The sequence below is a fragment of the Eptesicus fuscus genome, chromosome 4 (assembly GCF_027574615.1).
Source record: "Eptesicus fuscus isolate TK198812 chromosome 4, DD_ASM_mEF_20220401, whole genome shotgun sequence".
In the NCBI taxonomy this organism is placed as follows: domain Eukaryota; kingdom Metazoa; phylum Chordata; class Mammalia; order Chiroptera; family Vespertilionidae; genus Eptesicus; species Eptesicus fuscus.
Genome location: NC_072476.1, coordinates 74,348,231 through 74,362,056, shown reverse-complemented (window position 1 = coordinate 74,362,056; position 13,826 = coordinate 74,348,231). Strand labels below are relative to the sequence as shown.

At 42.6% G+C, this 13,826-nt stretch overlaps 1 protein-coding gene across 2 annotated transcripts in view; it reads left to right on the top strand.

The window, feature by feature from the left end:
• The window catches only part of ARHGEF28 (Rho guanine nucleotide exchange factor 28), a 263,760-nt gene that overhangs the window by 151,276 nt on the left and 98,658 nt on the right, over nucleotides 1–13,826 (top strand). The gene's annotated exons all lie outside the window — the stretch shown is intronic.

The following is a 13,826-nucleotide window of genomic DNA, read 5'->3' as shown; positions in this document are numbered from 1 at the left end:
TCACGGGCTCCTTTATTTTCCCCAGAGCCAAGCCAGGCATCTTCGTATTCTTAACTTTTCTTCTTCTTTGTTCCTTTGCCAGGCTGTTTTCTGACGAAGTATGTGTTTATACATGTCGTTATAAAACTCTCACTATGTAAATACATATAGACTCCCAAGATAACCCTACTCCTTCCTATGTTCCTTTCACTTTAAGTCTACCTTTCTACCTTTGTGCATGTGTAACTCCTTTTAAAAAGAAAAGTGAAGGGAGTTTAGTTCAAGGTGAATGTTTTGGGTTCACTTAATCAGTGTTACCTGGACAATAAAGAGTCCTGTTGATTTAAACGTGCCTGGCTATTGTGGGGTATGAAGAGAGCGATACATGCACTCGATACCCAGTTTCTGCTTCGTATGTGTTTTGGTTTTCAAGTGTGTGTTCATTTTTTAAAAAATATTTTGTACTTTAAAAATCTTTCTTTTGTATACTATTTTATCGATTCTCTAAGGAAGGGACTTTGTGAAGGTAATTTCAACAAGAAAGCCTGCATATCTCCAGGGGATACAGTCATGTAGTAAAAAGTTTAACAATAATTAGCAAGTATGCAAAATCATTTACTGCCAAAGGAAGAAGAGCCATTTATCTGCAGCGTGATTAACAATGGAGTGGGTTTACACCACCTATTTTCCCTCACCTGCACCCACTCTTGTGGGGTAGGCCTTAGAAACCAAGGGGCAAATTAGTGTTTGGTAGCGAAGGTGCCCAGAGAATCTGCTGATGGTCCTCGCTGGGCTCAGCAGGTGGCGATTGCTGCTTTCTGAGATTTGCCAGAACAAGAAAGGTAGTCAGTTTCCCCTTCCCATCTCCTGTCTGGTGCAGGGGCTTGTGTGGTTGTTTTTAATTTAAGGAGAAAGGAACATTTTCATGAGTTACAAGCAGAAGAGGTGCCTCTGAAAGTGAGACTTCTTTATTCTCTGGCGCAGAACGCCCTACTGCACCACCCCATACTTTGCCCCGAGAAAAATGGAGGCTGGCAGTTATTAACACACCTGGTTCTCTTCAAGGATCTTGTTTCCTTCTTCTAAAACAGAGGGGTGTGTGTGTTTGTTTGCTCTTTGGCTGGGATCAAGGCCAGCCACAGGAATAAGATGGCTTGAACATCTGGGGGAGGAGGGTAGAAAGCCTCAGCCTGAACAAATCTCCCGTGCTGCCCAGCTGCCATCCTTGAAACTCTGTCATGAGGAACTTAAAGAACTTCTACAGTGTTCTATTTTCCTGTTATTCTGTTTTAAAATTTAATGTCTTCTTTGTAGGGGTAAAGGACTATGTTGTATGCAACTTGCCATTAAATGGTTTGGGGTTGGGGGGATATACCTATGAGAGAGCATGAGTGTGTGCATGTAAAAGCAAATTTGAATACAAGTAGAAAATGGAGTGAAATGGTAACGATAGGTAACCCTGGGCAAAGGTGATATATCGGTGTTCTCTTCGAATTCTTTCAGCCTTTCTGCAAGCTTGGAATTATTTCTAAATTAGGAAACCTTAAAAAAACATTTAAATTACTTCTGAGAAGGAAGCTACACGAAGTTGCTAATACTTTAGAGTGAATATGATTAGTTTGGGTTCATTGAGCACGTCTTAAGGGCAGGTACCAGTTCTGTAAGACTGCTATCTCTTTTTTGCTCATTCCAGCCCAGTTAAGTTTGGGGGAATAATCTGCTTAATATATTTTTGTATTTCTACTGCCTGGCTGGCCAACTGGATGCCTATGGTTTTGGGGACCTGGGTAGCCTAACAACCAGAGAGACGTGGGGTTAATAATTAGGAGGCCAGTGGAGAACCTGGAGAGTCCAATGGAGTTGGAGGGAATGCATTCATCACGCTCTCCTTTGAAATCCCAAGTTGGAGCCCAGCCACTTGAGCTACAACAGAAAGTCATAACATAGCTATGTGTAAATTAAACTCGATTCAAGTGAAAGCAGGTACCCAGAATATGAGAATGATTAACTGTTTGCTGCTAATAAACAAAAGACAAGTGCAAATAGGTGGGTAGCAGAGAGCTGGGGTTCGCCAGACAGCGTCCACGACCTAGTTGTGAAGATGGGTTTGGTCACCCCATAATGTTAGCTGGACAGGGTCCCAGAACCATAGGTCACAGAGATGACCTGGTCCAGCCACCACAATTTACAGACAAGGGGGATGGGGCCCAAATACGTGAAGCGATGGGGAATGTTCACGTGTTCCACAGGCATCTCCAGAGTGCCGGGTCCCGGCATAGAGGGTGGGGCAACGCGGCAACCAGACAGATACCGCCCCTGTTTTCAGGGGTCTTAGCTTTGGGAATGGGTCCCTCGTCTCCCAGGACCCAGACCTGCCACCTCCATAGGGCAGAAGAAACACCATGAAGGCTGATGTTTTCCTTCAGTGATTGGTTTGTGAAGAGCTATCGTCTCTTGTCTCTTAGAGAACGACCCACTTATTTTAGCTTTTAAAACTAAGGTGAGTTGAGCTCTGTCTCATTCTTTCTTTTCCCCTTCTAATTATCACCATCATTCTCAGAATGTAGGTTCCAGTCACCTGGGAAATCACGAAGGAGGTTTTGTGGGCTTGAAATGTCTACCTTATTAACAAATTTCTCTCATGTTCAGTAAGAAATGTTCTCTTTCATTTTATATTATGCTTTCTCTTCCTGATCCTCCTTGTTTTATATTATCTTTCTTTTAATACCCTTTCTGTTCTTACTATCACTGTTCTTTGATAGACACATTTATACGTACACAAAACTGGCTTATTTAGAGAAATGTGAAAATGTAGAGGATTTGGTAATAAAAGGAAAACTAGATGAGCAGAAACCCATTAATCCTTACATATCAACTGAAAAGCATCTAGTACTTACTTATTCTTATGCCTTCAGGAGAAAAAAAGGGTACACCTCAGAAGCAGTGCTTTTGGTCCTGACCAGTGATGTAAACAGAAGGTGGAAGCAGTTACACCACGCTGCCTCCAGTACAGTCCCGGGGTCCTCGGAAGTTGCCCTTCCTCGATTCATGGGCAGGCCTGGGACAGGCTGTGCTGGGAGTCTAGTAGTTAATGACCGGAGTGGGCCAGACTCCACGACTGTTCTGCTTCACGGACTCCAGGAATGCCTGGATTTTTGTTTTGTTGGAGAGTTTGTTTTCAGTAGGAGATTCGACCAAGAAATGTAATGTGTATTACGCGAATATTTAAAAATATCATGATTAGACCTTACCCAAGTTTCCCATGATTATCGTTCAAATTTTAAAATGCGTTCTTTAATATACGTAAATGATCAGAACCTGGGGAATGTTGAACTTGGTGCCTTTCATCTCCTCGTGTAGCTTCTCTCATTGTCTCCTACTCCAGCTCATATCATACGCCTCTTAATGACACACAGGGTGATAGAGTGCTTTTTAAAAAAAGTTTTGTTGGTGCAGCACCAGTCTATGGTTGCCAAAGGAAGGATTGCCTATAGAAAGCTTAACCACCTTGAAGAGCTTAGACAGTGCCAAATTTTTTGTAGTCATAGCAAAATAACTAATATTTATGTGGTACTTTGTTCATCATAATAAGTAAGCACTGTTTACTAAGCTGTGGTAGTTACTTTACAGACGTGATATATGATTCTCAAAATAACTCTAGAAGATCGATATTATCTCTGCTTTACAGGTGAGGAAACTGGCTTAGAGAGTTTTAAAGTTATACCTAAAGCCATACCAGGAAATGCAGGGAATAGTAATCATGGTAGAATATGGAAGAAAACGAATGAATGACATATGTATAAGGAGTCATTCACATGTTATCTTGTAAGAGCCCTGTATGTTAGATGTGGGTGTCATCTTCATTTATTATTGGAGGGCTCTGAGGCTCAGAGTGGAGAAATGAGTTGCCCAAGATCAGAGCTAATAAATGGTAGAGCCAGGCCTACAACCAGGACTTTGAATTCAGAAGTTTTATTCTTCCTTTATGTTTCACCACTTCTTAGTAGAGGTAAGGAGGGGAATACCTCCTAGCTACTAGACTTCAATGGGTAGCTGCCACCTTATATACAAAAGGTGCCACTGTGTCTCACCATCTTAGTTTTCCTTCTCTTGTGAATCTTTGTCTGGGATTAGAGTTGGCAGTGGAAACTCTGGAGGAGAAAAATGGGAGTGCTGTTTCTACATCTTGATACACCCAAGCACATAAGTATCAAGTACTGACACAATCACTGGTTTGGGTGGGAAAAGATGGACAGCACTGGCTGGCTGGCTGAGGACAAGTTGAGGAAAGGATGGGGTGGGAGTGCTTCCAGTTTGTCCTGAAAAGTTCACAGCTTTGTCTCAGACAAAGAGAGAGAGTTAGAGGATTGTTGTGGGTTGGCTGGGAAAGGAGATGAAAATCATGGGGTCACTGTTTTGGCCTATTTCATGAGTTCATGGAGTGTTTGGAGGGCAGGTATGTAGTCTGAAAAATAACCCCCGACATAGTGGGTATTAAAGGTATGATGACATTTCAAAAGGTTTAATGATAATTTTTAAAGGTGAGTTACTTTTATCTCATGAATTTATTTGTTTTCTTCTCTTTCCTGCCCTCTCTCCTTTCATGAAGTTTCATTGGATACACTCATGTGCTTCCATGTATTTATGTGTATTCAATTCAGAAATTCCCCAAAGGATACCTGAGTACCATAGGAGGGATAAGTCACTACAGAAATCCTTACTAAGGAAGAGAAACATTTCATAAAGGTGACATAACCTGCTAAGATTGCATTGCGCACAATGGAGATAGTGTCCGACCTCACATACAGAGGTTTCAATTTCACTCTCTGCCTGGCGGCCTACCTTTGTCGGCAGAGGGAAGGAGGCCCATTATAAGCCCTTTGCCAAACCACATAGCTATGTATTCCTCATGGCTCGCTTTAGTTAAACAAATACTTTGCCAAATATTTGAAACTGTTTTTTTTCCCCTTTATTTCGGGCTAGTTCAAATTCTTAGGCAAGGTATATTTCTACATTAATCCCTATAAGTAGAAGAAAGGGAGGCACTATTCCTATTTAGTACCTCATGTTTGGGAGATTCCTCCCTACCACTCCGGTTTTGGGGAAGGATCAATGGTTGTGTGTTCAGATATAGTTAGGCAGGAAGTCCCAGAGGTCAGGACAAATTACTGTTGAAGTTCAGGGTGAAGAGACCAGTTCAACCTGAGGGCATCATGAAAGAGATGTCATTTCAATAGCTTGTGATGACTAGGGAGGTAGTCCCTACAAGCAGAAGGGGAGATCATGCATAGAGTATATCAAAGCCGTGGAAAATAGCCCGGGCTTGTGTACTATGGATTCCTGGTGGTACAGAAATGTAGAATGGTGCCAAATGTTGCATTGGTCTGGACGGTTAGTTTTGTCTGCCTAGCATCCTCCTCCTCTTCATTGCACAGCACCCGCATTCTTTAGTGAGTGGTCCTTCCACTGCTCTGGCCATGGGTCCACCTGCTGCTGTCACTTTCTCATGTGGCTTTGCTTTCCTGGAGGCAGTGGGCTCAGCATCCCACCCTGGTGAGCCAATCACAGCCCCTGTGCTGCCTGGCCACAGCTATTGGTCCAGAGTGAGCACGTGACTCAGAGTTGGTCAATCAGGGCCCTTCCTTGGGATTCTTCCAACTGGAGTTTGGAGGGAGATACCTTCCTTCTTGGGTGGCAGTGCTGGGGGCAGAGGGAGGCTGGAGTTGAAGCCATTAGCTGGGAGAAACCAATGTATAGTAGGAGGAAATACTGCAACCGTGGAAAGAGACGACATCATGAGATAGGGTCCTGCTAGATGCCAGGCCCTTGTTCTAGTCTCGGGGGCTCCCTTGCTGCCCAGTGCCTCCCTCTCAAGGTTTGGATGTTAAGTTCCTTCCGTTTTGTGGACTGCCCTCACGCCTCCAGTGAACCTTTCCCCTCCCCATTCATGTTTGTGTTAGCAAGTTCAGGTGACTATTTCTTCCAGCTAGAAATCTCCAATTTGTCCTTTAAGACATGGTTTGAGAGTCCATGGTCTGGAAGTCTTCCCTGAATCCCCTCAGAGTTCATTATTGCATCCTTTGCGCCATGCTGGCTTGTGCTTAATTTTGTAATAGCCCCCTCATGACTGTATTGCAGCTATTATTTAGTGTCTCTCACTCTGAGACACTGAACTCCTTAAAGATGGAGACTGGCTGGCCCGTTTTCACACCTCCAGTGCCTGGATCGTAGGAAGCGGGCAGTAAATATCGAAAGTGTATTGTGACACAGAGTTACTCACGGTTGTGTGTTCAGGTATAGTTAGGCAGGTATACTTTCAGATATAGTTAGGCAATATCTCAGATATTGCTTATTTTGTCTTTATTTCTTTATTTTGTCTATAATGGATCTAATTTTTCTTATGAAATCCTACCCTTTAGGCAGCAGGAAGGGAAAAGGCTATATTTTAGTCTAAGAAAATTTGGTCCTATGCAGTAAAGAAAATAGTCATTTTCTGAAACTGCTCAGTCTCTTTAAGTAAAATATTCAGCTTCTCAGATTTCTTTTTCCTCCTCCACTTCCTTGCCACTCTGGTATTGAATGTGACTTCCTGGAAGGGGGCGGGCAGTTGGTGGGGGAAGGAGGCAACATGTCTTCGGATGCTCTCTTGGTCCTCCTGGTCTCTGCTGCCGATCTGCTGGCCTGGGCTGTTCCCGCAGCCACGATTGCTTTATTACTGGGTCTTCTGGCGCCTGTGACCAAGGTCCTGCAGCTGTATCCTCTTGGTGTTGGTCAGAACCCGATGGTTTTTCTTCACTACAGAAATCTTAGAATCACTGCCCCTGGCCATTGGCTCAGGTGCTTCCCTCTAAACATCTTTTCAAGGATCCTTCCTTGGCACCAACGGTGGGCCTCGTACAGGCTGAGTACCTGACTCAGCCACTTCTTGCTCCCCTCAGAGGCCTGAGGGGTCTTAGGGACCCATTCTCACCACGTAAGCAGCTAGGAGCAGCCTGGGAAAGCTGGCCCTGGCTGGCCTTGCTGCCTGACCTTGCTCTGCTATCAAGTGTGCTTGGCGGTGGTTGTCCTCACGCTGGTGTGGGGCAGCCTGCAAGGCGTTCTCCTTTGGAGGAGCCCCAAATGGAAGCGAGAAAAGCCCGCCCACCCTCAGAGTAGCCCCTGGCCCATCTCTTACTGTTCCCCACAGGCAGGGAACCAGCTGTCTTATTCCTTTGATCTCATTATCCCTACCAGTGGGAAAGTCTGGTTATGAATGGTAATGAGTCTCTTATCCAGCTCTCATTCATACTAACCTACTTTGAGGTGCCCAGAGTTGCTCAGGAGAGTGGAACAAGATTTAGGGACCAAGTAGTTTTCAACCAGGAGGAACCCAGAACAATTCGGAGGAATGCCTGCATTCCTTGGCTTCATTATTTGAATGAAATAATGAAATTATTCATTCATTCAAAATGTTCTTGTTGAGAACACAAAAATAAGTGACAGTTATTTGAAAGTTGCTAAGAGAATAGATCTTAAAAGTTCTCCACACCGAAAAAAAAATGTAACTGTATAGTGATAGATGTTAGCTAGACTTATTGTGATCATTTTGCAATACATACAAATATTAAATCATTATGTTGTACAGTATACCTGCAACTAATATGCTCTGTCATTTATAACTAAATTAAAAGGAAAACAAGTGAGAGAACTTACATTTCAATGGAGAGTTCTTTATTTTGCTAGCATGATTTCTTGTCTGTAGTAGAACTCAGTTCTGTTTAGGATATTAAGGGGAATTAAAAACACACACGTTTCTAGAGATAGGTGCTGGAGAATTGGAGGGCTTCCGACTTTTCAAGTGGACAAAATCAGGTTTATGTGAGTAAGTCTTTTCATAAGATTATGCAGAATTTGAATTACTTGTAGGATTTCTTGTAATGATGACATGTAGTTTGTTTGTTTGTTGTTTCGTTTTGTCTAGTGTCACCTGAAGTGGCCTTGTTAAAGTCCTGCCACTTTATTTGGGGTCCTTCACTTCTGTCCTGGTGTTTGTTTAATGGGTTAGTTTTCTTACCCTCAATTTCCTCCTTTTCCCTTTCTGTAGATTAATTTGCTTTTGGCCTTAGACAACTGCATCCAGAAGGAAAGGAACTGCTGATTAAACGTAATCACACCAAAGTCTACACACCACACATGACTGAACATCTTGATAGTTTGGGGGGAAGCAAGGGCAGGCAAAGGTTGTTATTTACTTATTTAAGATCCTTCTCTCCCAACCATAAACATATGTCCTCCTGAAGGCTACTTTGTGCTACTATAATTAGGAAGGAGAATTTGGAAGGATTTGGGAGAAAACCATTGTTCTTTGAGGAATGTATTTTCTTCCTCCCTTCCTTTCTTCCCACTGCCCACCTCTTTTTCTTCTCGATGCATATTAAGGGGAGAGGCTTGTTTTCTTTTTCAATAATTTTGATGACTAGGTCTTTGGAAACAGCAGGATAGGACTTCCTTTAGACAGTGATGGGCAACCTTTTGTGTTCGGTGTTTCAAACTTCACCAAAAAACTGAGCATGACTCGGGTAGTGTGTCCCTTTGAGGAAAAAACATTATTTCGCGATATTTATAGTTTAAATAACATAAATGTTTCATCCTCGGCATGTGGCCGCCTCAGCGGCCGCGTGTCATCAGAAATGGCACTGACACGCGTGTCAGAGGTTCGCCATCACTGCTTTAGGATCTGACTTTAGAGTACCAAGTGGTAACTTGCTATGTAGAATGGGTTTAAACTGCTGTTCCAAGCGAGAGGGCTGGAGGAAGCTCTCACCCCAGTACCTTGGGGTCCCTTTACTCTGTCCTCCGCTGTGACTGCTGTTACCAGGAGGCCAACTGGATCTCATCCCAGAGCTCACTCTTCCTTTTACAGGATCCCAGGAGGGTGAGGTAAGGTCTGAGGCTGAATTGCACATTGGATTGATGTTAGAGACTTATCTAGCTTGGTAGACAAAGGTGCCCTGGGTTCTCCCAGGTTCATTGCGGTGCGGACTAAAATCTTCAGAGTAACTTTAGCTTATATGTGACCCACAGGAAATTCCTGGGCTGAGGATAGTTTTGGAATTTGGAAGGATCCGCTCTGTAACCTCAACTCTAACTCAGGATACGGAGGCCTAGAGATTTTCCAGGCCATGACTAATATCAGGAAAATCCCAAGAGAACCTTCCAGAAGAATAGGCAAGGGATAAATGGCAGTTTATTCCTGAAAATGTTTCCTCTCACCTGTGAGGGTGGGGTTTTTTCTTTCTTCTGGGGAACACTCAGACCATTGGTAAAGAGGACAATCTGTGAAGTGCAGAATATGGCAGTTTCCTTTGACTTGGCGGATTTGGAGAGGGTGTGCCGTTGCAAGAGAGGGTGTCTGTCAGTGTTGCTTGCATTCTGGTTCTATCACCTAATGGCGTGGGCAGGTTAATCACTCTGCTTGTGCCTCAGCTTTCCTGTCTACAAAATGAACGTGATAATACACGATGTGGTTATGAGGAGTAGGGTGGCAAATGGGTAAAAATAATGCTATGTACTCTCGGGTAAAACATTTCCAGCGAATACATTTACATGTATCTTATCTGATATGGTGGATTTACTGATAACCTATTTTGCATGAAATGCTGCAGCTGTTCTTTTACACAGGAGACACATTTTAAACACATGACTTGTTTTTTTTCCTCTTATTTTAGATGTAAAAATGGTTATTGTTGGAAATCTAGAAATTACAGAGAGTGAAGAGTTGAAAGTAAAAACCACCTGTAATCCATCATCTAGAGATAGCAGTTAACATCTTGGTTTAACTTTCCAGGCCTTTCTCTTGATTGTATTGTATATTGTGTGGTTAAATAAAATGAAATCACACATTTACCATTCTATGAATTTTTCTCAGCAAGATTCACACTGTCATATTCCGGCAGGAAATCTCGGGCGGTGGTTAACAGGCCCAGGAAGTGAACAAACACACTTAGGCACAAGTCAAACTGTAACACATTAATGAAACTTCCCAATGGGAAAATACCAGACATTGCTCACATACCATTTTCTTTGGCTTAAAATAGGATACTTAGTAACCCCAATTATTAAATAAAATACTTTGAACTACCTAGTAGAGTGCGTACCTGGAGCTGCAAGTTACTAGTTGTGTGACCTTGCGAAGTTACTTAAATAGCACCACAGTTCCACAAAACGGAAATAATAAATAGTATAGCTACACAGGGTTGTTTTGGAGATCAAATGAGTTAGTGAATGCAAATCAGGCAGTATCTGGTTCATAGTGAGTGCTGGATTCATCTGAGCTATAAGAGTAGTATTACTAATATAATTATCCAGCATGGAGCAGGTGTTCAATAGATGCTTACTCTTGGAGTACTTAATATTTTGTTTCTATCCTCTCCTTTTAATCCCTCTTCCTTCCTTCCTTCCTTCCTTCCTTCCTTCCTTCCTTCCTTCCTTCCTTCCTTCCTTCCTTCCTTCCTTCCTTCCTTCCTTTCCCTCCCTTCCTCCGTCCCTCTTTCTTTCTTCCTTCCTTCCTTCTTTCTTTCTTTCTTTCTTTCTTTCTTTCTTTCTTTCTTTCTTTCTTTCTTTCTTTCTTTTCTTTTCTCTCTCTCTCTCTCTCTCTCTCTCTCTCTCTCTCTCTCTCTCTCTCCCCCCCCTCCCTCCCTCCCTCCCTCCCTCCCTTCCTTCCTTCCTTGATCATCTTCCCAGTATCTTTACTTTGCAAACCTACCTGATCATCCTATTATTCCTTTAGTAAAAGAGTAGCCTAACTGATATTTTAAAGAGATTAAAGAGTACATTCTTGGGCTGCTACCAGAAGGCATTGCGATGGTGCCCCATAGGAAGCGCTCAGCATCTGTGGTGTTCTGCACAGTGGGAGAATGTGTTTCTAGCTTGGACTCCAACTAAGAAGTTACTTGACCTACCAGGAGGGGCAAAGTAGAAGATGCAGGACAAAACATAGAGGTAACAGGCAGGCAGGAAGAACTCTGGTGAAGAAGACAGCCTCATGGCTGTTTAGGGACTTCTGAGGGGATCTCCTGGGGAATAGTCCATAATGACTGTGCTTTGAGGAGATTTTAAAGAGTCATAGATGGAGGCTGAGGGACCTGGCAGTCAGTAGATACTCAGTACATGTTGATAAAGAGAATGAATGGATGAATGGGTGAAAGAAATAAGAAATTGACACTCCTGTCACTTCTTGGGGTAAAACAAGAATCGCTGGGCAATCCACAAGACTACCCCCAGAATTTGAGGAAATTTTACCAGACCAGAGGTAATTGTACCTGGCACAAGGAGATTCTTTTCTTAATGAGAAAGAATTCACTCCTTCAGAAAATATATGTTGAGTATCTACCTCGTGACATGGCTCTAGGCATTAGGGATACAGTGAACGAAGCGTTCTAAGTCACTGTTCTCATGGAGCTTACATTCTAATGGAAGGGAACAAATAATATACGGTAGATACAATGTACAAGGTGATGATATATGATATAAGGGAAAATAAAGCATGGCTTAGGGGGTGCTATTATATATATATTATATTATATTATATTATATATAATATATATATAATGGTCAGGCAGAGACTCTTTGATAAGATGACATTTGAGTAGAGAGCTAAAGAAGGTGAAGAAGGAAGACATCTGGATATAAAGGAGAAGAGCAATCCTGGTAGCGAGAACAGCAAGTACAAATGGCCTGAGACATAGAACAGCAAGGCCAGAGTGGCTAGAGTAATCGACAGCTTCAGAGAGGTTGGATGAGGGTGTGTTTAGTGTGATATTGTAATTTATAATGAGAAATACATATTTTGTCTTTGTCCCCATTTCTGGCAGAGAGCTCATAAAACCCTTGAAATGTCTTAAGTGATGAGTGTGATGAAGATGTCTTTTGTTATGTTAATGAGGTGACTTTTGGACCTTAGGATGGGGGTTAGTTGCCAGGAAAACCAACCTTAGGTTTAGAGGATTGGAACTTTTTGTCCCACTCTCCAACCCCCCCAGAGAAGGGATAAGGGCTGAAGGTTGAGATCAGTCTCCAGGGGGCAAAATTTTAACCAATCATGCCTATGTCATAAAGCCTCCATTAAAAAACCAAGCTGATAGGATTCAGGGAGCTGCTGGCTGATGAACATGGAGGTCCTGGGAGTTCGGTGTGCTCAGAGCACAGAAACTATGTGTCCCTTCCCACATACCTTGCCCTATTCGTCTCTTCCGCCTGGCAGTTCCTGAGTTATATGCTAGTATATCTTTTCATAATAAACTGTTTTTCTGAGGTCTGTGAGTGCTCTAGCAAGTTAATTGAACCCAAGGAGGGGGTTGTGGGAACCTCTGATTTATATAGTTGGTCAGAAGTATAGATAGCAACCTGGACTGTGATTGGCATCTTGAAATCCAAGAGGGGGTTGTGGGAACCTCCAATCTGTAGCCATTCAGAAGCACAAGTAAGAACCTAGACTTGTAATTGGCAACACCTATCTGGTGTCCAACAATTGCTTAGATGTTTGGGATCCCCCTCCACACTACCCCTCCCCTCACAGGAATTAGGTCCCAGAACCATTTGAGTAAGTTGCTGTAGGTTGTGGTAAAATTTGGCCTTTACTCTGAATGAGATGGGAAGCCATTGGAAACTTTTAGAGGCATGCTATGATTTGATTTCCTTTGTAACAGAATTGCCTTATCTACATTGTGGTGAATAGGCAATGGAGGGCAGAAGAGTAGAAGCAGGGAGACCATTAGGAGAGAGTAGTCTTGCAATAGTCTAGGCAAGAGATGGTGGTAGCATGCCTTGGATGTCAGTGGAGATGATCAGAAAAGGTCAGATTCTGGATCTGTTTGATTGTGAAAGATCAGTCAAGACAACTCCAAGGAAGGATAGAGCTGGCATTTACTGGGAAGAGCAAGTCGTCGTAGGAGGGAAAATCAGGAGTTCTGTTTTGCATCTGTCATGCTTGATGTGGCTGCTGGACCACTCAGTGGAGATTTTGAGGAGATAGTTATAATTCAGGGGAGAGGTCTGGGTTGGAGATGAAGAGTCATTCTGTAACGGTGTATGATGCCATGTTGTTAGATGAGCCACGGAATGAGTGGAGAGAGAAAGAGAAAAAGAGGATTGGTCCTAGAGCGCTGCTACCTGCCCAAATCTAGAAGATGAAGAAGACTGAGAAGGAAAGGCCAGGAAGACAGAGAGTGGTGTCCCAGAGGCAAAGCGGGGGAAAGGGAGCAATCGAGTGTATCAAATGCTGCTGGAGGTCACACCAGGCGAGACTCGACCACTGCATTCTGTAGAGTGCTGGGAATTGAACTCTAAAATAAGTCTTACTCACAAATACCGTTAGATTTCACTTACAGGTAGAATGCAAAGAACAATATAAATGAACAAACAAAACAGAAACAGACTCAATGATACAGAGAACAGACTGATGGTGCCAGAAGGGAAGGGAGTTGGGGACTGGGTGAAAAAGGTGAAGGGATTAAGAAGTACAGATTGGTAGTTACAAAATAGTCATGCAGATATAAAGTACAGCATAGGGAATATAGTCAATAATATTGTAATAACTATGTGTGGTATCAGGTGGGTACTAGCAATATCAGGGGGAATACTTTGTAAAGTATATGATTACCTAACCACTATGCTGTACACCTGAAACTAATACACAATAATATTGAATGTAAATTGCAACTGAAAAAATTAAGAAATAAATAAAATAATAATAAAGACTTAGGCAAAAAATAAAATAAAAAGTCTTACCTATTTTGTGGTGGGTAAGACTAAATCCTGCTGTGGTCATAAACTTCTAGGTTTAAAGCAAAACTAAATGAAAGAATGAA